Source organism: Triticum aestivum, chromosome 3A, assembly GCF_018294505.1.
Source record: "Triticum aestivum cultivar Chinese Spring chromosome 3A, IWGSC CS RefSeq v2.1, whole genome shotgun sequence".
In the NCBI taxonomy this organism is placed as follows: domain Eukaryota; kingdom Viridiplantae; phylum Streptophyta; class Magnoliopsida; order Poales; family Poaceae; genus Triticum; species Triticum aestivum.
Window position 1 is genome coordinate 733,979,188 of NC_057800.1, and position 24,826 is coordinate 734,004,013.

General features: G+C 42.5%; 1 pseudogene; it reads right to left on the bottom strand.

The window, feature by feature from the left end:
* Window positions 1-4,560: 4,560 nt before the first annotated feature.
* Window positions 4,561-24,094, bottom strand: LOC123057320 (uncharacterized; annotated as a pseudogene).
* Window positions 24,095-24,826: the final 732 nt, after the last annotated feature.

Consider the following 24,826-nt stretch of genomic DNA (forward strand, 5'->3'; position numbering starts at 1 on the left):
TTTTAGAAATGTTCAAAACATTTACAAAAAACAAATCACACGTTTTAACTATATTTTTCATGTTTTAAAAAATGAAATAGAAAAGTTAAAAATCTGGGACCTACACCTCTTGCGTCAGCTCGCCACAGCACCCGGAGGGCTTACAGTGCAACGTAATAGGCTGGCCCAGTCGGGGTTCCCTTATGCAAAAGGGTTGCAATTTGATGCAGTAAACTTCGTATAAGAGCTCTTATCAATAAGAATGCATATACCTTTTTTTTAACACAGTACAGACGCAAACGCTTATACACAAGGGCGAAATTGGGGCTGGGGCAACTGGGGCTGTAGCCCCAGGCGTGGCCCAACTAGCACCTGTACGTCTAGAAGCAAAATTTTGAGAAATTGAGATAGATAGAAGATTAGCCCCAGGCTTCACGTACATGGGTTCAGCCCATTAGCCCAACTCAAGTCGATCCATAGATAGAAAATCAATCACGCAGTACGTCGAAGCTTCGATATAGTTCGTTGGCCAAGGAAAAAAACCTCTGCCGATTGAGAAACCCTCGCCGAGCCGCCGCCGCCCTGGTCAGTCGTCAACCACGTTTCCCCGCCGGCCGCTGCGCTGCCCGCCCGGTCCGGCGTCCTGACCACGTGCCTCTCCTTCTTCTAATCTTCTCGAAATGTTCCTAAATTACAGTGCACGCACACGCTGCCGTACAGCGGCACAGGTAATACGCCATTCCAGCAATTAATTTTTTTTCTAAATCTGTCTCATCTAATTAATTCAGTATCTTCAACAATACTCAACTCTGTATCATCTAATTATTTTTCCTATTTCCTTTTATATCATGCAAACTCGATGAATTGGTGGTGTTAAATCATATTACTTAGTCCGTTTTATTTGAATGTCGTCAGGAGATTATGGATGCGTTTGGTTGAAGGTGTCGTATGAATGGGTTGGGACCGTTCAATTTTTTTGGAATTGAACCATTCAATTCATGTGTTTGGCTGAATATAAGTGGTGAGCTAATTATTTAGGACGGGACCACCAGTCATGCTCACATAGTCATGCATGTAAAGGGTGGTCATTTGATTCGACCGATTTGGTTGGGTGGAACGGTTCAGCATCTTCATGGCATATTCTCTTTTTTTGGCTCGAACCATTCATGTGCTTTATAACCAAACATGTCTATTTTCTGAACGATCCCAACCCATTCATGACCGCCCTTGCAACCAAACGCACCCTATAAGTCCAAGATGAAGAGGACCCGTACAATTGAATCTTTTTTCCAATCAGTTGAGCGTGATGTATTTGCAAGCATTGATGATATTAATATTATACAGTGCTATAAAAAAATGAGGAAACGCAGGGGCTACTACCTTGTGGACTTTGTGTAAATGGTATAATATGTTCTTTTCTTTTTGCAAAATTTCATATGAACAATTGATTTAGTCTATGTCCAATGTCTTGATTTTAAATACTTGATTTTATGTTTGCAGATCCAGATCCTTCTACTATTGCTGGTGAAGAAACGATGGCCTTGAATTAAGAAAGTCTTCGGTAATTTGGTACCAAACCATGTTTGCAATGATGCACTTTGTTAAACTATTTGCTTTTACGGAATTTCTTCTTGTGATAGTAATGAATTTATATTTCGTTTTGAATGTGATTTTGTGCCATACTTATAACACATGTTGGTCTGCGTGGGTATTTGACGATATATTTAGTCAGTTAGTTTTAGCCTCAGGCTTTGAGAAATCTTGGCCCTGCCTCTGCTTATACATACGTGTATACACTCACTCTGTGAGCGCACACACGCACACCCTACCCCTATGAGCACCTTCGAGAGACTAAGCCGGCATATCATCTTGAGATTTACGAACTCACCATAGGTGCCTCGTCGTTGACGGGAACGTCTCCTCCCACTGAAAGCACATCGCCAGAAATTCTGAATAAATCCAGCAATAATGTGAGCACCAGGACTTGAACCTTGGTGGGCTGGGGATACCGCTGTCCCTCTAACCATCCAACGACATGTTGGTTTGCATATAACTCTCTTTTTGCAAGGTATACGGTTTCCCGAAATCACTAATTAAGGAGTACTTCTTCCAAAGGTCACTTCCATCATCATGTGCGCCAGTTGTCGTAACCTAAGTGTTTTCTCTTCTTTTCATAGGTTCGTCTATTCAAAACATTTTATCTTTTAAACCATGCTTCCAAATTCTGATCTACTTACACCGTTAGATTTCTTGCAAAGAGATCTTTGAAACAAGATCCCATTTTAATATTTTTTGATGAATTTTTGTGTGAAAAAACCAGGAAAACCTGGACGAAGAAACCCAAGCTGGAAGCACGAGGTTTTTTCCCACTTTTTTCACTTTTCAAGAGGCATAGTTGTGCCTCTCACGGAAGAAAATCTGTCCCTCCACGAGAAGCAAATCTATGCCTCTCTCGGAAGACAAAAATAAGTTTTTTTTCCTTTCCGAGAAGCACAGTTGTACCTCTCGCAAAAGTAAACATGTGCCCCCACGAGGAGCAATTCTGTGACTCTCACAGAAGCAAATTTTTTTTTCCTTTTCTGAGTGCCTCTCCCGAGAGCAAATCTATGCCTCCACGAGAAGCAAATTTGTGCCTCTCACAGAAGCAAAAGAATGAAAACATGTTTTTCCCCCTTTTCGAGAGGCAAACTGTGCTTCTCGTGGAGCAAACTTGTGCCTCCACGAGAAGCAAATCCGTGCTTCTCGCAGAAGCAAAAAAAAATTGAAAAATAATTTTTGTTTTTTTCTTTCAAAACCTTGAAAAATATATACCAATATAAAAAGACCTAAAAGGGCAGATCCAACTGATCTCGGCCATCGAACTAAGTCAATCTAACGACCTAGACTGCTCCAATGGCGAGCGTTAAACGTGTTTAACGTACAATTAATATCATACCAAATATTGCACTAATCACATGATTAACACACAAATAATAGCATGTATAATATCCACGTGCAATTAATATATTGCCTAAATATTAACGTGTGTTGCACGTGCGCATTTACTAGTTAGGGCAAAAACCAAAAATACCCCCAAAAAGTGTAAAACCCAAAAAACACGTACACAAAAAAATACTGAGGGAGCATCCAACACGCGACACGTGGCTGCGGCTGAGAGCATGTGGCGGCGGCTGACAGCACGCCGTGTGACGCGCCCTTAATTAGCCCACCAAAGGCTCCCGCAAGGGGTATTGGTTAGTTAGTTCGTCCCTAAGTTTGGTCACGTCGAGCACCCCCTAAATGGGCTGGCACATCGCAGGAGGAGCGATGTGTCTTCTAGAGGCCGTCTTTTTTTTCATTTTGTATTACTTTTACTTATATTTATGATGTGGGAAAAAATTAAATAATTCATGAAAAAATTTCATCGTTGAAAATATGCTACTCCCTCCATCCATATATATATAGGACTTAACGCGTTTTCGAGATTGTCTTTAACTATTGATAAGATTAATACTACATGAGATATATGATGTAAAACAATTATATCATTGGAAGCTCGTTTCACGTACGAATTTGACGATATGCTTTGTGTAACTTGCATGTCATATATTATTGATCTAAGATGGGGTCAAATTTAGTCTCGAAAAATGCATTAGGCCCATTATAGATGGATAGAGGGAGTAACATGTTCGAAAAGTTCATGCCATTTATAAAAAATTCCTGTCATTACAAAAGAAAATGTATGTGACATTTAAAGAAAATCTTTAGGGGAAACTTTTAAATTCAATCTAGATTTTGGGTTTCTATGTTACGGCTTGTGGTTGGGTGGACAAATAGTTCAATTTTATAGTTAGATGTCAGATTTATTCCAATGAAGTAAACAATTGATGGTAACTTTTTTATGAATTTCAAGAAGTTTGACAGCAAGTTCTACTGTTGACCTTTGGGTGGAGGGTGTTTGGGCTTCCAAATTGAATTGAAATTAAAAAATTCTCCTAATTCAGGAAATGCATGTGATGTTCTAACAAATTAAACAGAAAAATTTGTCACAATGGCATGTTTTGTGGGCTAGGCTCAAATCGTAGCCAATGGAAGAACATGTTGAAATGTTTGATGGCTGTCAAAGGAGATTTCAAATTTGAAGTGTTTCATTTTTTAATTCAAAAAATAGCAGACATAAAAAAGTGAAACTTTAGTGTCAGTATATGTCATCCTCTAAGAACAAAGTTTACAAGGTCAACGCTCTATTACAGTACGAATAGAAAATATCAAATTTATGTGTCTAATAGGAGATCTGCCTCTCACATGAGGACTTTGTACCTGCCCAAACCCTCCCATTAGAAACACGTCCATACATCGTAAGTATGGAAATTTCATTTTTGGGGACAAACCCAAGCAATTATCCATGATCAACTAAAATATTAGAGTGTGTCCCTCAAAATTTGTATTCATGTTATTTTTTTCATATGCTCATTGCCTTGATGGGATTGATGAAGTACTCACCACATTAAAAACTTGAATGTATGTGAAGTCCCAATAATTATGTAAATGTCCAACTCGAGAAGTATATTGAAAATTTATTGTAGTTTGTAGAGTACATTCTCAGACTAAATTACCTGGTCCACCATAGTACATATGCATACCATGATTATCAACTACATAGCCATCAATACTATATTTTGTTTTATCACTAGTTCCAAGAAGGTCTTTGTGTCTATTTGGAGTGACAAGCTTGTTGTGGATGTCAACAATCTGGATGTTTCTCATAAAAGCTGCTTTTCCATACCCTTCAGCGACAAAATGCCCACTACCCATTTGTGGGGAGTCTGATGAAGCTGTTGGGCCCTGAACAAAACCACCCCAGTATGAGAAAATTCATTTATATTTAATGTGAGAGAAGAGTGAACTTGGCCAATATCCAATCGGTGTCTTTTCTTCACCATACACCAGCCACCAATTCGCCGTTTTGGGGTCCTAAGGAAAATCAAAATGCATGGAAGATTACTGAACACATACAAGGACATAAAATCCTCAATGCTATTATGCTAAATATCTAGTGTGCTTGCAGTTGTTTCTGTTCCTCTGAAGATATATAGGATGCATTCTTCTCATAACATTTTCCCATACCAAGTGATGTACATCAAGACAATGCGTATGTGAATCTCCTTGAATATCAAATGGTCTCCATCATTGGAAGTGCTTATTGAATGTGTTATTTTAATGGTAAGGTGACTGGTAATTTTATTTTAGGCCATGTTCTTGATAATTTGTCAAATGATAGTATGTGCGTATTGGAACACTACAAATAAAAGAAATGTTGGCATTCCAAAATTACACAATTGATATCATATTGAGCTACCTACATTTGTTGTGTGATCAACTAATTCATGTAAGTACAAATTTCCACATGCACCCCCTGTAAATTAAATGTAGAAAACCATAAATTGCATTGAGAAAGAGAGTACCTTGAAAATGTAAATGTCTATCACATATTGTGGTCCATTGTAGACTGAAACCGGAAGTACTCTTCCTCCAAGACCAACACGGTGACTAACTTGCACAAAACCAGGACATACGTGATCGTAGCAGGGCTTGTGTAGTTTGCCATCGCGCTATTATCCAAGTTCATCCAAAGATAGAAAGAAAGTATATCAATTTATATTAATTTGTACTTGATAATATAATGTGTATGATAGTAAATATTATTAATTACCCAAACAACAAGAAACCACGCAAAGCTATCACCAGTGATGCTTGGAGCTACCGAATAACAAGCACCTACACCTTCTTCGTGACCCTTTGGTCCATTATCAATTAGTATCGTTGATTGACTAATATCCTTGCTATCTTTCTTCACCTTTGGCTCATACACATTTATTGTAGCTCATACCCCACACAAATCATCTGAATATCTAATTCCTGCCATCCACAAAAAAAATGTTCGTCAATGTGATAACTATATTAACCACATCAGTATAAGTCCAATACCATATAACAACAATGACAATAACTTAATGGTCTCAACTTGGAGTTAGAGAGACGAATGCATGTCGAACGCTTCAAGAAAGTCTTGGACTAACATGGTGAAAATATGGAATTACTACACATACAATTGAAAGAACATTGACACGAATTAGAGAAACTCAAGTCGATTCATCATATATGCGGTCCCCAAAATGGTTTAGAACGCCATCCATCGTTTTTCGAAGGTTGCGAAAGCTATGTGCAAACACATAGTCACCACAAATGTGTCTCCATAATTGTTTTTATTCTTTATTGTTTTTTCGGCAAATTCAACATGAACTTAATTGCTAATTTGCAAAATAGATTTCATTCATATATAACATGGTGGAAAATGAGTCACATCATGACTTTGTACATGTAGGATATTTGTAACTAATTAAGGGGCACTTTTCCTATTAGGGCACACTGATGTGCCATTGGCATGGGAGCAGAAGAGAGAGGAAGAAGTAGCTGAAATCCCCCTCGCAACGGCTGGGTTTGGAGTGACGCATATGGTGACTTTCCTAGATTGTTATTTTGTACGTTGTTCCACATAATAATTGTTATTATTGTGATCGGCCACATATGGCGAGTATTCTAGACATGCTCTTACTATTTATTTGAAAAAGCTATCTGATGAATTCTATATTTACTCCTCGAATTTCTACTTTTTAGGACCTTTATGTTTGTGTATGTGCATGCACAACGACGGGGCCACGATTAAAGCAAACTCTGGGACAGGTTCTTTGGCAACATGCATAGTTTGGCCCTTATAACTTCCTACAAATACCATAAAAATTCCACTTGCACACGGCATATAAAAATAAAATTACCTAATGTGGAAATTGCCACCATAGCATTAACTTTAGCAGGTCGGTGATACGTCTCCAACGTATCTATAATTTTTTATTGTTCCATGCTATTATATATTCTGTTTTGGATGTTTAATGGGCTTATTTATACGCTTTTATATTATTTTTGGGACTAACCTATTAACCGGAGGCCCAACACAAATTGCCGTTTTTTTCCTATTTCAGTGTTTCGCAGAAAAAGAATATCAAACAGAGTCCAAATGGAATGAAACCTTCGAGAGTGTGATTTTTGGAACAAACGTGATCCAAAGGACTTGGAGTGGACGTCAAGCAACCAATGAGGAGGCCACGAGGTAGGGGGCGCGCCTACCCACCTGGGCGCGCCCTCCACCCTCGTGGGCCCCTCGTGGCTCCGCCGACCTACTTCTTCCTCCTATATATACCTACGTACCCTGAAAACATCGAGGAGCACCACGAAACCCTATTTCCACTGCCGCAACCTTCTGTACCCAAGAGATCCCATCTTGGGGCCTTTTCCGAAGCTTCGCCGGAGGGGGCATTGATCACGGAGGGCCTCTACATCAACTCCATGGCCCGTCCGATGATGTGTGAGTAGTTTACTTCAGACCTTCGGGTCCATAGTTATTAGCTAGATGGCTTCTTCTCTCTCTTTGGATCTCAATACAAAGTTCTCCTCGATTCTCTTGGAGATCTATTCGATGTAATCTTCTTTCCCGGTGTGTTTGTCGAGATCCGATGAATTGTGGGTTTATGATCAAGATTATCTATGAACAATATTTGAATCTTCTCTGAATTATTTTATGTATGATTGGTTATCTTTGCAAGTCTCTTCGAATTATCAGTTTGGTTTGGCCTACTAGATTGATATTTCTTGTAATGGGAGAAGTGCTTAGTTTTGGGTTCAATCTTGCAGTGCTCGATCCCAGTGACAGTAGGGGAAACGACACGTATTGTATTGTTGCCATCGAGGATAAAAAGATGGGGTTTATATCATATTGCATGAGTTTATCCCTCTACATCATGTCATCTTGCTTAAAGTGTTACTCGGTTCTTATGAACTTAATACTCTAGATGCATGCTGGATAGCGGTCGATGTGTGGAGTAATAGTAGTAGATGCAGGCAGGAGTCGGTCTACTTGTCACGGACGTGATGCCTATATACATGATCATACCTAGATATTCTCATAACTATGCTCAATTCTATCAATTGCTCGACAGTAATTTGTTCACCCACCGTAATACTTATGCTATCTTGAGAGAAGCCACTAGTGAAACCTATGGCCCCCGGATCTATTTTTCCATCATACAAGTTTCCAATCTATTTTATTTTGCAATCTTTACATATTTATCTTATTATTATTATCGCTATCAGATCTCACTCTTGCAAGTGGCCGTGAAGGGATTGACAACCCATTTTATCGCGTTAGTTGCGAGGTTCTTATTTGTTTGTGTAGGTACGAGGTGACTCGCGCGTGGTCTCCTACTGGATTGATACCTTGGTTCTCAAAAACTAAGGGAAATACTTACGATGCTTTGCTGCATCACCCTTTCCTCTTTAAGGGAAAACCAAACGCATGCTCAAGAGGTAGCAGTTGGCTAGTACAGGATGTGACACTGGAGCAGCTTTGCAGTGAAGGGGAATGACTGGTTGGCTCGCCGCAAGGGTAGTGGGTAGCTGAGAAAGCATTGGGGGTGGTGGGCCACATGGTCACCGAGTTGGGAGCTAGTTTGGGACACAATTGTCGATTGGAAGGGATTTAGGTAGCTAGCTTTGATTCTTCGTATGCCTGGGCTATGATAGGCTATTGGGCTGAACCATGGGCCCAATAAACAATGCATACATGTAATAGTAAAAATATCCAACTCCTCGGGCCTGGACCTGGGTGCATGGGGTGTGGATCCATCATTGTGTATGTATTAATACAAACACGTGCTCATGTGTGTGTGTGTATTCTAAATTTCTGTGCTATGAAATTGACTATTCCACACTCTGAAACAAATAATTCACCTTACAACCTTCATTTTGTGATTAAACATTATCATTCAAATTAAAAATACTTTGTATTGGAATTATCTTTGAGAATTTTATTTGGTTATTTTCCACAACTGTATTCAACTATATTGTACATTTTCTAGGCAAACAACAATTTCTTGTTAGTAGTACCATTACTATGATAACTAGATCATTATGACAAGCAAAAAACAAAAATGAAAACTCACCTCTAGTTGTTCATCCTTGTTAATCACTTGCTCGATAATATATGATGCTATATGTCCCATTCTATTATTACATAGAATTGGAACCATCCCTTTCGGGCATTCAACAATAGACAGATGTGCTTGTAAAACACCATTTGGGGAGGGAGATTTTATACTTTCTTAAACCGGTACCGAACTTGGTTCCATCTGTTTCATAATAAAACTTTATTACTGGCACACAATCACATATACAAAAAATTATGTAGCTTAATCCATTTCTAATGGAGCACGCATATCATAAGTTTTATTTATTTCACTCTGACGTCCATTGTTTGAAGAAATATACTTAAATAATAGATAAAAATTATGATTTGAATCTAAAGGGAGTAAAACAAACTATGCTATGAAATTCATGTATATGTGGCAACATTCATTGTGTCTTCAGTCATGAATCGACGTCCATTTTAGCCACATAATGTTTGAAACTCATGTCTTGATGAATGTAATTTACCTGAATTTTGTGATATTTCAATAATGGGTGATCCAAAGTCGGTTGGACACTCACATCGATGCAATCATATATATCTCCACCTTCCATCTAGTTTTATGTCCATCTCCTTGTTAGCCACTGAAAACCGATGCTATATATAATATGGTGTGGAATAGTTCTTACCATGATGGTTTTATTAACTTTTCGATGGGCAAGGATCTCTTTGTTGGTTCCCTTTGCATTGTAGCTATATTTATTCCTCTGGTTATTAGAACAAGATATGAGAGTAGAAGGAGCGCTCTAATAGCTTGCCTTTCTTCCATTTTGGAAACCTTGAATGGTCAATTTTCATACTGCATATCAACTATATTTATAGGCATTCTGGCATATCAATAGTTTAATGGTTGTCATTCATTGAATTAATGCCCCAAAGATCAGATTTTTTATATGTATGTACAACCATATATTAATGTCAAAGTGTAAAGTTATGTATCTCAGTATATCATTCACATTTATTTCATAAATCTTAGATTGTTAATGCCATACAGACAATATGAAGTATTTAATGCAGAGAAATATCCATAACTATCCATTGTATTTAATTCGGATATGAAAATGTGATCCTTCTAGCTCTCTCAGGCCCTCAACACTTCTTTTTATGCAATCAAGCATGACGTAGGGATGGCAAACTAGCGAGTTTGGAGGATATATGGCCATATATCCATGAGCCTATTGATTACCCACCCGTGAAAGTATCCATGGGCCACAGATGACGTCCGCACCTGCACCACTAGATATCCAGATGTACATGGATAATCATATCCATGTAAAACCAATAACAACTGTACATGTAACAAACAATGATGGTAATAAAAAGGTCACGTAGCATCATAGACTATAGAAATTAACACCTTTGCACAGCAACACAACTACTAATGTCAGACCAAAATACGATTAATATACATAATGGTCGACACGGAGTTATCACATGTTATATGACCCATGTCAATTTGTGTCTCACTATTCAGATTGTCATCCATCGGGTATCCGTGGATGAAGATATGAATCCATGACCAACCCATATTTCAATATTTTGATTTTTTATTTTATTTTTACTCTTCTGCTTGGGTTTATGTTTTTTTTATTTTTCACTTTTATTAGAGAGGCTTATCTTTGGCAAAGATGGTTTGGCAGAAAGCACAGTTATGTATGTTGGGAATAATGATGTGGGTCCTAAATCAAATAATTACCTGTAGGCCATACTTATTGGGCTAGGTGTTTTTGATAATTTTTCCTCCTGTTGCAACTACGAGCATGTTTGCTATAATACCAAAACGAGGGAGTATAACATAAGATTCGATGTCCACTCGTTTCATCACTAATTAATGCACGGATTATATAAATTTATTCTAGACCTTAGGTGCGTGTATTTTGATGGGCCGGACATTCAGTGACATGGACATGCGCGTATTTTGGTGGATGGGGCAATTAAGGCTTTCTTCATAGTGAAGCACACAACTATGCTTGCACATACAATTTTCACTAAATTTGAATACATATCAAATTTCACTCCCGTTGCAACGCACGGGCATATGTGCTAGTCTTTTTAAAAGATCCAATTATGATGAACCAATTTCTAGTGAGTTGAGTGCACTAGCTTATCTTTATGAATTTTTTCTTGAAGTTCGTGAATCTAAAAACTATAATGAAGTGTTCGAAGAACAAATGTATAAAGTGATTCATGATAGCCCCTTGAATGAAAAGCATGATTGCAATAATGTTATTATAAATTCTATTAATGTAAATTGTGTTAATAATATGCAAACTACAAGCTTGGGGATGATAATTTTGTCATGTCCACTACTTATTGCAATGATCGTGATCGGGGTGATAATGCTTCTTATGATCTTGATAATTTATTTAATCCTCATGATGAATATGATATTGATCATAATTTTTGCAATAATATTGAAAGTGGGTTTAGAAGAGTGTCAACTTTAGGAAGGGAGATTCCCACATACTCGGAGAGTATTCAATCTAATGAAAAGTTTGACAAAAGTGTGTTTGGAGAGGTCATGACTTTAGTTGATGTTAATCCCACTATCTTGGAAGAGTATGAGACTTTTATGCATGTAGATCATGAAGTGACAATTTTATATGATAGCTATATTGTTGAATTTGATTATGGTCCCACATTTAATATTATGAGAGAGGAAAATACGGCTGTAGAAATTTTCGTGTTACTAAATTACATCTCTTCATGTTGAGATCATTGTTGTTTCTTTCTCCTTCCTTGCATATGCTAGGTTCTTTTTGTGTTGATAATTTGTTCACTTATAAAATGCCTATGCATAGGAAATATATTAGACTTAAATGTGCTAGGCACATGATTTATGATGCTCTCTTTATGTTTCAATTATTATCTTTCTTGTGAGCATCATTAACATTTCAAGCCTATCTTAATGGCTATAATGAAAGATCTTGTTGGGACACAACTGACTAGTTATTTTTTCTGTTGTTTTGTGTTCACTAAGTTGTGTTACTGTTATGATTGTGTTTTTATGTTTTAGTTAGTGTTTGTACCAAATAAATCCTTTAGGGTTATGTTGGATGATAGTTGACTTGATTCTGTGAGGAAACATTATGCCAAGTTCTGACATTTTGTAACTCCATGATAACCCAGAAGTATAGGGGATCGCAACAGTTTTCGAGGGTAGAGTATTCAACCCAAATTTATTGGTTCGACACAAGGGGAGCCAAAGAATATTCACAAGTATTAGCAGTTGAGTTATCAATTCAACCACACCTGAAAAACTTAATATCTGCAGGAAATTATTTAGTAGCAAAGTAGTATGATAGTGATAGTAACAGTGGCAATAGTAACAGTAACCGTTTGGTAGTAATTGTAACAGCAACATCGAAAGTAACTTACCAAGATCAATATGTGAAAAACTCGTAGGCATTGTATCAGTGATGGATAATTACTTCAGATGGCATTCATCATGCAACAGCTATAACCTATGGCGACACAACACTAGCTCCAATTCATCAATGTAACTAGTGGGTGCACCCGCGCATTCGTGCGGCTAGAAGTGGATATATCTTTCTAAATTTATAGTTTTTAACATTTAATGTTGGAACTTTGTATTGTTGTGTATTAAGAACTTCCTTATTCATTTGTGTAGCATCTTCCAGTCATATTTATTTATTAGAACTTTCAGTGTAATTAATTCGATTTGAATATTTAATGTCAGTAACTTCATATTATTTTGTATTAAGAAACTTTGTATACATTTTTGTAGCTTTATATGATCATATTTATTTTTGATTTTCTACATCTATTATTCATTTTACCAAATCTTATACCAGATAGACCCACGGCTCTAACTTTCAAGAGAAACATTAAAAAATTCTCAATTATTTGTCACTCATTCCTCACAAGTGTGAACCGGATTAAATAACATGATGTTTCTGAAGCTTTGTGTAGCCCACATTTTTCTTATGGGTATGTCCAGCCCACGTACGACTTTGTTGGAAAGTCAAAAAAATATGTTTGACTGTATTTACATAGTAATACACCAACAATTATGGCATCAAATTAGTAGCATTAGATTCATGATAAAATATATTTTTATTATATACCTATTTGGTTTCACAAGCATTGATATATTTTTGCACAAAGTCGGTTAAATTTTGAGATAGTTTGACCCTCCAATAAAGTTGAATGTACACTCTTTTAAGGACGAAGGGCGTACTTGTTGGGGATATTACTATCAGTCATGACCCGCCCAGGAGGGGCCGGGTCAGCCCCAATGGCGGGTTACGCAAGAAGCCCAGTAAACATTCAAGACGATAGTTTATTAAACCTTATAGAAGGCCCAAGGGCCTGGAGGCGGCTTAAGGCCTGATATTGTAAACCGTCGTATGTAAGGAAAGACTTGTAAAGAAAGGCATGTAAAGGAAGCCACCAAGCCGGACACGATTATGAGCCGGCCGGGACTCTGTAGGCCACCAGGCGTCAACCCATGTATATAAGGGGACGACCCGATGGCGGCTTAAGGCAAGAAACAACAAATCGATAACCAAGCTGGCGAGTTGAGCCTCTTGGTGATCGAAACCCCAGCAATACCAACCCCAACTAGACGTAGGCTTTTACTTTCATCGTAAGGGGCCGAACTAGTATAAAACCCTCTCGTGTCCTTTGTCCCGATTAACCCCTTTAAGCTTCCTAGTGCGATCTGCCGTGACAATTCCACGACAGTAGGCGCCCACCGTGGGGCCAGCGCACGGTGGATTTGAGTTATTGAAGGGCAACTTTGAAGGGCTCAAGGGGTACGCTGTGGGCCGGATGACCAAGAGTCATCGCGGCAAGCTCTACATCGACGAGGAAGGCTGGGGCCCCGAGACTGGCTCAATTGAGTACGGATATCAGGTCCCCTTCGGCGGAATTCACGTCTTCATCGGCCAGATCGGCGAGTCAGGTCCTGAGCCGGATGTCCACACCGGCCTCATCGAAACGGCTCAGCGCGCGAGGACCGCCTGTGTTCAATCTGTCGTGAAGCATGCCTTCGTAGGTTGCGTCCACGGCGGTGAATACTCTGAAGGATCGGTGGAGGGCGGTGAGACGGCCGTCTATTCTAACACTGCATCATCAACGGGCGAGACGGACTCTTTGTACCAGCTGCAGGATGGCATGCTTGGGGGTTGTTCCGATGGCAGTAGTATTCTGGACCCGCTTGAGCCGCCGAATTGGGCCGAAGTCTTCATGGCAGGGACACAGCCCGGGCAGAACTCTACACCAGCGGCGGCAACAGCTACCGGGGCGGCTGCAGCAGGGTCAGGAGACCCCGCGCGCCCCCCGGCTCAGATCTTGATGGACCTCATGGATAAACTGACGACTCTGTTGACTGCCGTGGTAGAGCGGGCGGATAAAGTCCAGCATGATGCAGAGGTGGCACGCGTACGTGAAGAGATGATGCAAGCTAAGGAAAATCTAGCCACAGAGGAAGTCAGGATAGCAGCAGAGCAGGCGGCTTTGGACGTTCATGCTCAACAGCTTCAAGCGGAGACCTTCCGGCTCTCGGTGGATCTGAACGCGTCGAACGAGGTCATGAGGAGGAGGCATCAGAAAACCCAATCACGTCTGCCTCTGACGCTCGATCCTAGGAAGCTTTTTCACACACCCGGAGCCGGGGGAAGTAACCCGCCGGAGGCACCCCGGATTACAACACCCGGCGCACCGGTCCAGCCGTGTGCCATGGATCCACCTCGTATAATTACCGCTCCGCCTCATTACGTCCCAACGCCGCCGGGTCACTTCTCCAACCCTTTGGAAAACCTCATCGTAACATCGGCTCATCTGGCGGCTCTTCTGATGGAAGGTGACTCACCCGCGACAGTTGAAACACGGAGGGTAAGAGAACTTCTTCAAACAGCTCTGGCGCAGCAGGATGGATACTCCTACAGTCGAGACAGGATCCATTCAACTCCTCGCCCAAGCCAGAGCCCGAGTTACAGTAGGCATATGGAATCCACAGATATGTCAAGCAATGCTCAACGCCACAACTGGCCATACAGGCATGAGCCGGTGCGGGCTGGAGCCCTTAACTTGGCGGATCAGGAGAGGATTCAACAAGAGGCGGAACGAGCAGTTCAAATGGTAGCAGATCAGGCGGCTCATCAAACTTTTCCGGCTTATCCAGCAACCTCGGTCGAGGCAGGAGTGGCCACAAGAACCGCAGGCGTTCCTTGCTTGGTGCCGGCCATACGTAATGAGCGTTTGCCAAAGGATTTTAAGGGGCCTCGTAAGGTGCCTAATTACACAGCTGACTTACAGCCCGGGGCCTGGATTGAGAGTTATGAGATGGCTATGGAGTTATTGGAGGTCAGCGATGCAGCAATGGCCAAGTATTTCACTATGATGTTAGATGGAACAGCTCGTACTTGGTTGAAGGGATTGCCACCCAATTCTATCGGCTCATGGGCGAAGTTGAAGGCCCGGTTCATCCAGAACTTTAAAGACACGTGTAAGCAGCCTATGTCAATTGTGGACCTGACCAATTGCAAGCAAGAGGATGGTGAATCCACAACCCATTGGGTGCGCGGGTCAAGGAGATAATACATTCATCTGATAAGATGGATGCCGGTTCAGCAGTCTTAATGTTGGAGAAAAATTGTCGTTTCGAACCTCTGAAGCAGAAGCTGGGGCGGCTCAAGCATGACTGTAATGACATGGGAACGTTGATGGCGGCTCTCATCAAGTATGCTGATTCTGATACTACCAAGGACCCAGTGTCTGACGAAGAAAAGGCAATGAAGGGAAAGAAGAATGGCAATGGCAAGGGTCACCAGCATAACCCGGCGAATCAAGGAGGTAATAAACGTAAGGCTGGTGAGTTTGTTGCTAACACCAATGCACAGGGTGGAAATCAATGGCACAAGGGCAGACAACCCGCTCGGTCGGGCGGGTCAGGTCCCACCCTTGAGCAATTATTGAATGAGCCTTGTCCAAAGCACGACACCCAGGAGAAGCCAGCCACCCACCTACGGAAAGATTGTACGATCATGAAGGCATTTAAAAATTCAAACGCATTTGATGGAGGTCACGGCCCAGGTGGTGGCTCAGGAGGAGGCGGTTTCCAAGGATCGGGCGCCGGCTTAGGTGGAGGAGGATTCCACGGTCAGGGCCATCTTGGTAACCAAGGAGGGTATAATCCGCAACCCAGCCAAGGTAATCAGCAGCAGTAGTCCGGATACCAGAGCATCCCGAAGCAGCTGAATAGTGGGCAATACCATGTATTCACCACTAGCTTATGTAAGAGAGACCAGAAGCTTCACAAGAGGGCCGTCAATGCCATTGAGCCATCGGTTCCACGTTACTTATGTTGGTCAGAGCAGCCTATTGTGTGGAGCAGAGAGGATCATCCACCCCGGGTCGATAATCCGGGTCACTTGGCTTTGGTGGTGGCGCCTCAGGTTGGTGGATACAAATTCACTAAGGTACTCATGGATGGAGGCAGTAGCATCAACATCCTCTACTATGAGACGTTCCGTCGGATGGGATTGACTGATAAGAGTCTTAAACAATCCAACACTATTTTTCATGGTGTGGTTCCTGGAAGTCGGCATACCCAGTGGGCAAGATTGAACTAGAAGTAGCCTTTGGGGATGAGTATCACTCCAGAGCAGAAAAATTAACCTTTGAGGTGGTTAAGATCAAAAGCCTGTATCATGCTCTGTTTGGACGGCCGGCTTATGCCAAATTCATGGCTCGGTCGTGTTATGTGTATTTGCAGCTTAAGATGCCGGGTTATAAGGGCACCATTACAGTACACAGGAGCCGGAAAATAGCTTTGGAGTGTGAAGAAGGTGATGTTGCCTATGCTGAATCTGTCTGTGCAACAGAGGAGTTAAAATTTTACAAAGATCATGTTGACCCAGCAGACATGACGTCACTAAAGAAACCAACAACAGAGCATGAGCCGGTGTTGAAGTTCGAACCAGCTGATGATACCAAGATGGTTGACTTTGTGCCTGGCGACTCATCCAAGCAGTTCATCATCAGTGCTAACTTGGATCCAAAATAGGAAAGCGCACTCATCGAGTTCATCCGTGAGAACCGGGACATCTTCGCATGGAAACCTTCAGACATGCCGGGTGTCTCGAGGGAACTCGCTAAGCACACTCTCAACATTGATCCAAAGTTTAAACCTGTCAGACAATTTCTCCGACGGTTCAATGAAGAAAGGTGCAAGGCCATTGGAGAAGAGGTGGCCCGGCTTTTGGCAGCTGAGTTCATTGTAGAAGTCTTTCACCCAGAGTGGTTAGCCAACCCGGTGCTTGTACTAAAAAAGAATGGCACCTGGCGTATGTGTGTGGATTACACCGATCTGAACAAGGCTTGTCCAGCTGATCCTTTTTCCCTCCCCCGTATTGATCAGATCATTGATGCTACGGCGGGTTGCGCATGTTTGAGTTTTTTGGATGCTTATTCTGGTTATCATCATATCAAGATGGCAGTCAAAGATCGGGAGAAGACGGCTTTTATCACTCCTTTTGGAGCTTTCTGGTATGTGTCTATGCCTTTTGGGCTGAAGAGTGCCCAGGCGACTTACCAATGGTGTGTGTAGAATTGTCTTCACGATCAAATTGGACGTAATGTTCATGCTTATGTGGATGATATAGTGGTAAAATCCAGGAAGGAGGAAACCTTGGTCGCAGATCTGAAAGAGACTTTCGATAATCTCCGGGTCTACAAAATGATGCTTAACCCGGCCAAGTGTGTTTTTGGAGTCCCAGCCGGCAAGCTCTTGGGTTTTTTGGTGTCTAACCGAGGTATTGAGGCTAACCCGGAGAAAATCAAGGCAATTATATCCCTGGCCAAACCAACATGCATCAATGACGTTCAACGACTGGCGGGTCATGTCACTACTTTGAGCCAGTTCATAAGCCGGTTAGGGGAGAAGGCAGTGCCTCTGTATCAGATGATGAAGAAAACAAAGAATTTTGTTTGGAGCGATGCTACAAACTCTGCTTTTGAAGATCTGAAGACACAGCTTGCTGAGCCGCCGGTCCTGGCTGCTCCAGTTGAGAAAGAGCCGCTGCTATTATACGTGGCCGCCAACTCACGAGCTGTTAGTGTGGCTATTGTGGTGGAGCGCAAGGAGGCTGGCAAGGAGCATCCGGTTCAACGGACGGTTTACTACGTCAGTGAGGTGCTAATTGAATCCAAGCAACGATATCCACATTGGCAGAAGCTCGTATATGAGGTGTTCATGGCAAGCCGAAAGCTTAAGCATTATTTTTACGGACATGCAATCACCGTGGTTAGCTATGCTCCTTTGGGAGACATCATTCAAAACAGGGAAGCCACTGGACGAGTCGCCAAGTGGGCGATTGAGCTTGGGTCTCATGGGTTGAAGTATGTGCCACGTACCGCGATCAAATCTCAAGCACTAGTTGACTTCATTAATGACTGGACAGAGATGCAGATGCCAGAAGAAAAACCAGACAACACATATTGGACTATTCATTTTGATGGGTCCAGACAGTTGGAAGGCTCGGGGGCTGGAGTTGTTTTAACCTCTCCTCGAGGTGACAAATTTTGTTATGTGTTACGGTTGATGTTTCCTTGCACTAACAACGCAGCAGAGTATGAAGCTTTGCTCCATGGTCTTCGAGTGGCAAAAGAGATGAGTTTGAGCTGGGTCAGATGTCTTGGCGACTTAGATCTAGTGGCTCAACAGGTATCAGGCAAATGGGATTCCAAGGACCCTCTCATGGCGGCTTATCGCCGGGAGGTTGATGCTGTTGCAGGGCATTTTAAAGGTTATCAGGTGGAGCACATTGACCGTCGAAAGAACGAAGCAGCTGATGCTTTAAGACGGTTGGGGTCTCAGCATAAGCCGGTACCACCTAACACCTTTTTGGATGTTTTGCATAACCCGTCTGTCAAGTTGCCCACAGATGAAGATTTAGCTGTTCCTGACCCGGAGGCACAGTTGGTGGCGGCTCTTCATGTCATCCCAGATTGGACAGTGCCGTTCTTGGCTTACATGACCCGGGGAGAGTTGCTAGCGGATGAGACCCTGGCTCGACAGATAACCCGGTGGTCTAAGTCAATGACGATTTCGGATGGAGAATTATACCATCGCAGCATCTCCGGAGCGTTTCAGCGGTGTGTTTCCCACGAAGTAGGTCAAGAAATACTTCGTGAGATCCATGAAGGCGATTGTGGTCATCACGTCGGGTCAAAATCTCTGGTGTCCAAGGCTTTTCGTCACGGTTTTTACTGTTTGACGGCTCACGCTGATGTAGAGGATCTGGTCAGCAGATGTGATGGATGTCAAAAGTTTGCACGACGAGCGCATGTGCCGGCTCAAGAGCTCCGGATGATTCCAATCACTTGGCCATTTGCGGTCTGGGGGCTTGACATGGTGGGACCTTTCAAAAGGTCTAAGGATAAAAAGACACATCTCTTAGTGGCAGTTGATAAATTCACTAAGTGGGTTGAGGCGGAGCCAGTGAGTAAGTGTGACGCGGCCACGACGGTTCAGTTCATGAAAAAGGTGATCTTCCGTTTTGGTTTTCCACACAGCATTATCACTGACAATGGCACTAATATGTCCCAAGGGGCTATGGAGGAGTTTTGTCAACGTGAGCACATCCGGCTTGATGTTTCTTCTGTAGCTCATCCTCAATCCAATGGTCAAGCTGAGAGAGCAAATCAGGAAATTTTAAAAGGTCTGAAACCCCGGCTTATGGTTCCCTTACAGCGAACGCCGGGTTGTTGGGTGGAGGAATTACCCTCGGTGTTGTGGAGTATCAACACCACACCTAACAGGTCTACAGGTTACACACCTTTCTTCATGGTGTATGGAGCAGAAGCAGTGTTGCCTAGTGACATCCGTCATGACTCGCCCCGTGTGGTGGCTTATGTTGAAGCTAATAATGAACAAGCCAGACAGGATGCACTTGACTTGTTGGATGTAGAAAGAGACTTAGCAGCGGCTCGGTCAGCAATTTATCAACAGGACCTGCGCCATTATCATAGCCGCTGGGTCAAATCCAGGACTTTTCAGGAAGGCGACCTGGTGCTCTGGCTCATCCAGGATCTGTCAGATGTGCGCAAGCTATCCCTACCTTGGGAAGGACCCTTTGTGGTCAGCAAGAACTTAAACAACGGGTCGTATTACCTCATTGACGTTCGAGAACACAAAGATTCACGTAAGTCGGAGGAGGAGACCCGCCGGCCGTGGAACATTGCTCAACTTCGGCCATACTACACCTGAGCTACCGGCTCTCATCATGTACATACTTTAACATTGTATATACCATGATAAGTAATAAAGTAAGACCATCGGTCTCTTTTCTTTTCAAGGATTATGCATCTTTGTTATTTCTTATTTTCAAATGACTATTAAGGAGCTGATCATATTTAAATCAAGTCTCACCTTTTTTGGTCTGGCTTATGATCGTATTCGAATCTAGCTGCAATTATCATGGTCACTTGGGGGCTTCCTATTCAAACATATGTCATATTTGAACCAAATAGAACATAGCTGTCGTAACCCTCTTGATCGGCTCAAGGCCAAACTCACTAGGGGGCTTTTTGATCGTATATGAATCATCGCTTAACCCCTTTTGTGTCCGACTTGGATCGTATTCGAATCAGGGTCGTTAAAAACCTCTCAAGGTCATTTGGGGGCTTCCTGTTCAAACATAGGTCGTATTCGAACCAAAGAGAACATAGTTGTCGGTACCCTCTTGATCGGCGCAACGCCACAGCCACTGGGGGCTATATAGTCGTATTCGAACCTTAGCTTAACCCTTTTGGTCCGGTTTACTGGTCGTATTCGAATCAGAAGCCACCAACCTTTAAATATAAGGTTAAATCATACTTGTTAACTGTTATTTGCCTTTGAGTTTCTTGTTGCAAATAATTAGCATGATCTTCTTCGCCGGCTTGTCTATTTGACAACAAGGCTACCAAGGTATGATGATCATTAAAGTATTCAAAGGTATTGATTTCTCAAAAAGATTGAGTTATCAACTTCATTACCCGGGTTACTCAAGCCGGTGGTCTAAGGATCAAAGGTACAAGTATGGCTATTATTTATATATAATTGCCTGCTGCATTAATTAAAGAGTTAGTTTCAGCCCTTGTCCTTTATTTATATATGTTTTCTGTTTTCTATTATGATAAACATATTGGATATAAGCCGGGTGTTTTAACCCATTCGGTTCTAAGCCGCCAAGCCAGTCTTTTCTCCTGTATCTACAGGGAACAGAGTTAAAGTATTGCAGAAACAATCATCAAATATAATGCATATATTGCCATCAGGAAACACGGAGTCACATACAATGTTTTACGCACGATGGCATAAGCAAGGCATTCAGTGTTTTCACAGCTAAACTATTACACGGCTTTTTATAAGCCAATGAAGATGGTTATTATTCCTCCCTCGCCGGTTCACCGCCCTCTGTTGGCTGGAAGTTGGGTTTTGACCAGTCAAAACCATTCACGGCGACGAATTCTTCTTCATCGTCGATTAGGCCTGCCAGGTCAACTTCCGGGGCAAATGTATTTTCTCTTACAGGCAGGATCAAATCTGTCACCTTGTACGAGGGAGTCGCCATCTTCTTATTTTCAGCATCAAAACCCGGTTGATATTTGTCAATGTTGGTATCATCTCCAAGGGTAGTTGCCTGAGGCCGGACTCCCCGCACGCAAGCCATGAAGTCATCCTGCTCAAAGGGAGATCCGTCTTCCTTCATGGTGGGATAGCCTCTTGCCACGTCCGCCGGGTCTAGGTCTGGCACCCAAGCCTTGGAGCGGCTCAGGGTAGTCAAAGCCCCGGCTCGCGCACAGGAGCACTTCACTTCTTGAAATATGGCAGGTAGGATTGATAGTTTCTTCAAAACGTTGCTGAGCCAGTTGGGTCCTTGATTGACAGGAGATATGGCGGCAAGTGCCCGTTGTGCGCCAATATACAGTTGTTCTACTAAAGTGTACACTGCCTTCAGTTTAATCAAAGGATCTTGGCTCAGGTTCTTGCTTCGTGGGCCTGCACATGTTTTAAAAACAAAGTCAGCTGGCGGCTTATAATCCGGATTAGCAAAAAGTACATAAGATTAAAAACGGACAGCTTACCAAAGATGGCGGCCACCATTTGAGACACCCGGCCCTTTAAGCCGTTCAGCTCTGTTGACACCTCTTCAAGGGCTGCTTCGGCTCTCTCAGCGCGTTGTGTTAGAAGCATTTTTTCCTCTGCCCAGGTCTTCTTCTTGGCAGCCAAACTGATCTTTAAGTTTTCCGTCTCAGAGAGACTTACTTGCAGTTTGGAGTTAGCAGACTTGATTTCTATTTCCTGACCTGCTAGCCGGGTCTTCGCATCAATCAATTGCGAGTTCAGTTCAGATAAAGCATTCTGCAAAAAGAGCATACTCAGATGAGTCAAGATTTCGCTTAAAGTTCAACAATCAAGATTCAAGTCTCAAGTACTTTACAAAAAACCACTTGACACTTGGGGGCTAATGTATGCAATTCAGCAAGTTTCTCAATGTTAAGCCGGAATATTAAGTTCTTTGAATACGGTACAAAACAATTTAAGGTACCGGCTCATTTATGATTAAAAAGAACCGGCCCTTGGGGACTACAGGTGAAGTTTTGTTTTATTTTATTGAATTCAAGAAAATCAAAGGTAAAGGTCTTGGCCTATATGCTAAAGTCTACAGATCATTCCGGTTATCTCATAATCTGAAGACTTGGGGGCTGAAGGAATATAGATAAGCCGGAAGAACATACCTCGTATTTCAACTGCAACTGTTTGACCATTCGATCTCAGAGTCGCGACTGGAGTGCACATGGCTGAGATAGCCGGATAAAATATCGTTGGCATTTAGATGGTCGTAATTAGCAACGTCAAAGCGAACTTTCTGTCTCTCCAATGCTTCTTGTTTCGCAGTACACCGAGCCAGCATGGTTGGATTCCCTGGTTCAATAAAGCGGCTCCCGGTTATCTGAACGTCTTGTGCATACGGTGATGGCAGGTTGGCTGAGCTTGATGGTCCAGTAGCAGAAGGGTTCACAGTGGTCTCATCAAACGACGGCTCAGGAGGATTTGCTTCTGCATCAACAGGCGGGTCTTCTGGAGCGTCGGTTAATGGAGAAGATGGCCTGGCCGGGTTAGATGCAAGCACCGGCGGGTCTTCCACCGGTTTAGCTGCCTTTGCCTTCTTGGATTTAGCTTGGCCACTAAGAGAAATGTTGCAGGATTGTCAGTATAAAGATACAATTTGAACAACTCGGAAAAAGGAGGATTTTTCATTACCCAGGGGCAGTCTTGAAGGCCAGAAATTGCGTCTGCAATGAGTCGCCAGAAGAGTGAGACACCTCCTGAAAAGATAAAACAAAGTTAAAGTAAGGCAGGGGAAAGGATCCATTAAACAGAGTTAAAGACAGAAAGAAATAAACCTCGTTCGGGCGCTTCTGAGGAGTCTGTTGAAGAACAACAGCCGGCTCATCTTCGGTCCGAGCCTGACGGCGGCTTTCATGTTGCTGTTTTTTCAAACGAAAGTTGGGATCCAAGTGAGCTAACGGGTTAGAAAACCTTACTTTACGGATCACTCATAGAATTTTTTGTCTTGGCAAAGGCTCTGAGTCGGAGGAAATGATAGTTACCTCTACTTACGCGGCCTGACTGGCCCCGGTGTCATCCTGGTAATGATCAGTGTTAATAAGATTGTTAAAAAATTGGCCAAGGGAATCAAGGGCTACCTCCGATCAGATGTATCATCAAGCTTCATCCAATCTTCAACAGTGTTCTTCTTTTTTTTTTTTGATCTCCGGGTCGTTTTCTTAGCGTTTATGGCGGCGGCTTTCGCTTTCTTGACAACCTCGTGGTCATACTTAACTTTCCAGAAGTCAGAATTGGCATGCGGACAGGTAAAGATGAAAAGTCAGGCAAGTATTAAACAATACGGCTGGGAAAAATACAAAGGAGAGAGTTCAGAATATTCTTACTTCTGGCACCGGTTTAAGCTTGCAGAAGGGGTTTAACCCAACAATGCTGCAATCTTCGTATTTCCCGTTCACCAAAAGGGTCGACATTGATACAATATCTTCTTCTGTCAACTGAACGGGGCTGTGATGAAGAGAGTCATCCGGGCCTCCACCATACTCATACATCAGCTTTGACCGGCGGCTTAAAGGGATGACCCGCCATGAGATCCAGCAGCGGGTCAGATCAACTCCAGTTAACCCGTTCCCCAACAGAGCATTGATCCTTTTGATGGATGGTATCAGCCTCTTGTGTTCAGCGACAGTAAGCTTATCAAGAAGCGCGAACTTGGAGTCAAGACGATCGGGGCGATAACCCGGCAGTGGCTTCTCGTTTGCTGGTGAGGTGTCCTGGCAGTAGAACCAAGTCTGGTTCCAGTCCTTTGGCTGACTTGGTAAGACAATGAGGGGGAAGATGGCACCCTGCCGGCGCTGAATTGATATGCCTCCAAGCTCTAAGATAAGGTCGTTGGTGCACTCGTTCTGCCGGTTCAGATAAAAGTATTCTCTAAACAACTCCACGGTCGGCTCTTGTTGAATATATACTTCACAGAGTACTTGGAAGTTACAGATGTTAGATATGGAATTAGGCCCGATATCATGAGGGTGGAGCTTGAAAAAATGGAGGACCTCTCTGAAGAACTTTGAGCCGGGCGGTGAGAAGCAACGGTTCATGTGGTCAGTGAAAACGATCACTTCGCCGTCTCTTGGATTGGGCCGTTCTTCTTCCGAGTCAGGGGCACAGTAAGACATGACGGTTTTCGCTAGCAGAAATCCTATGGT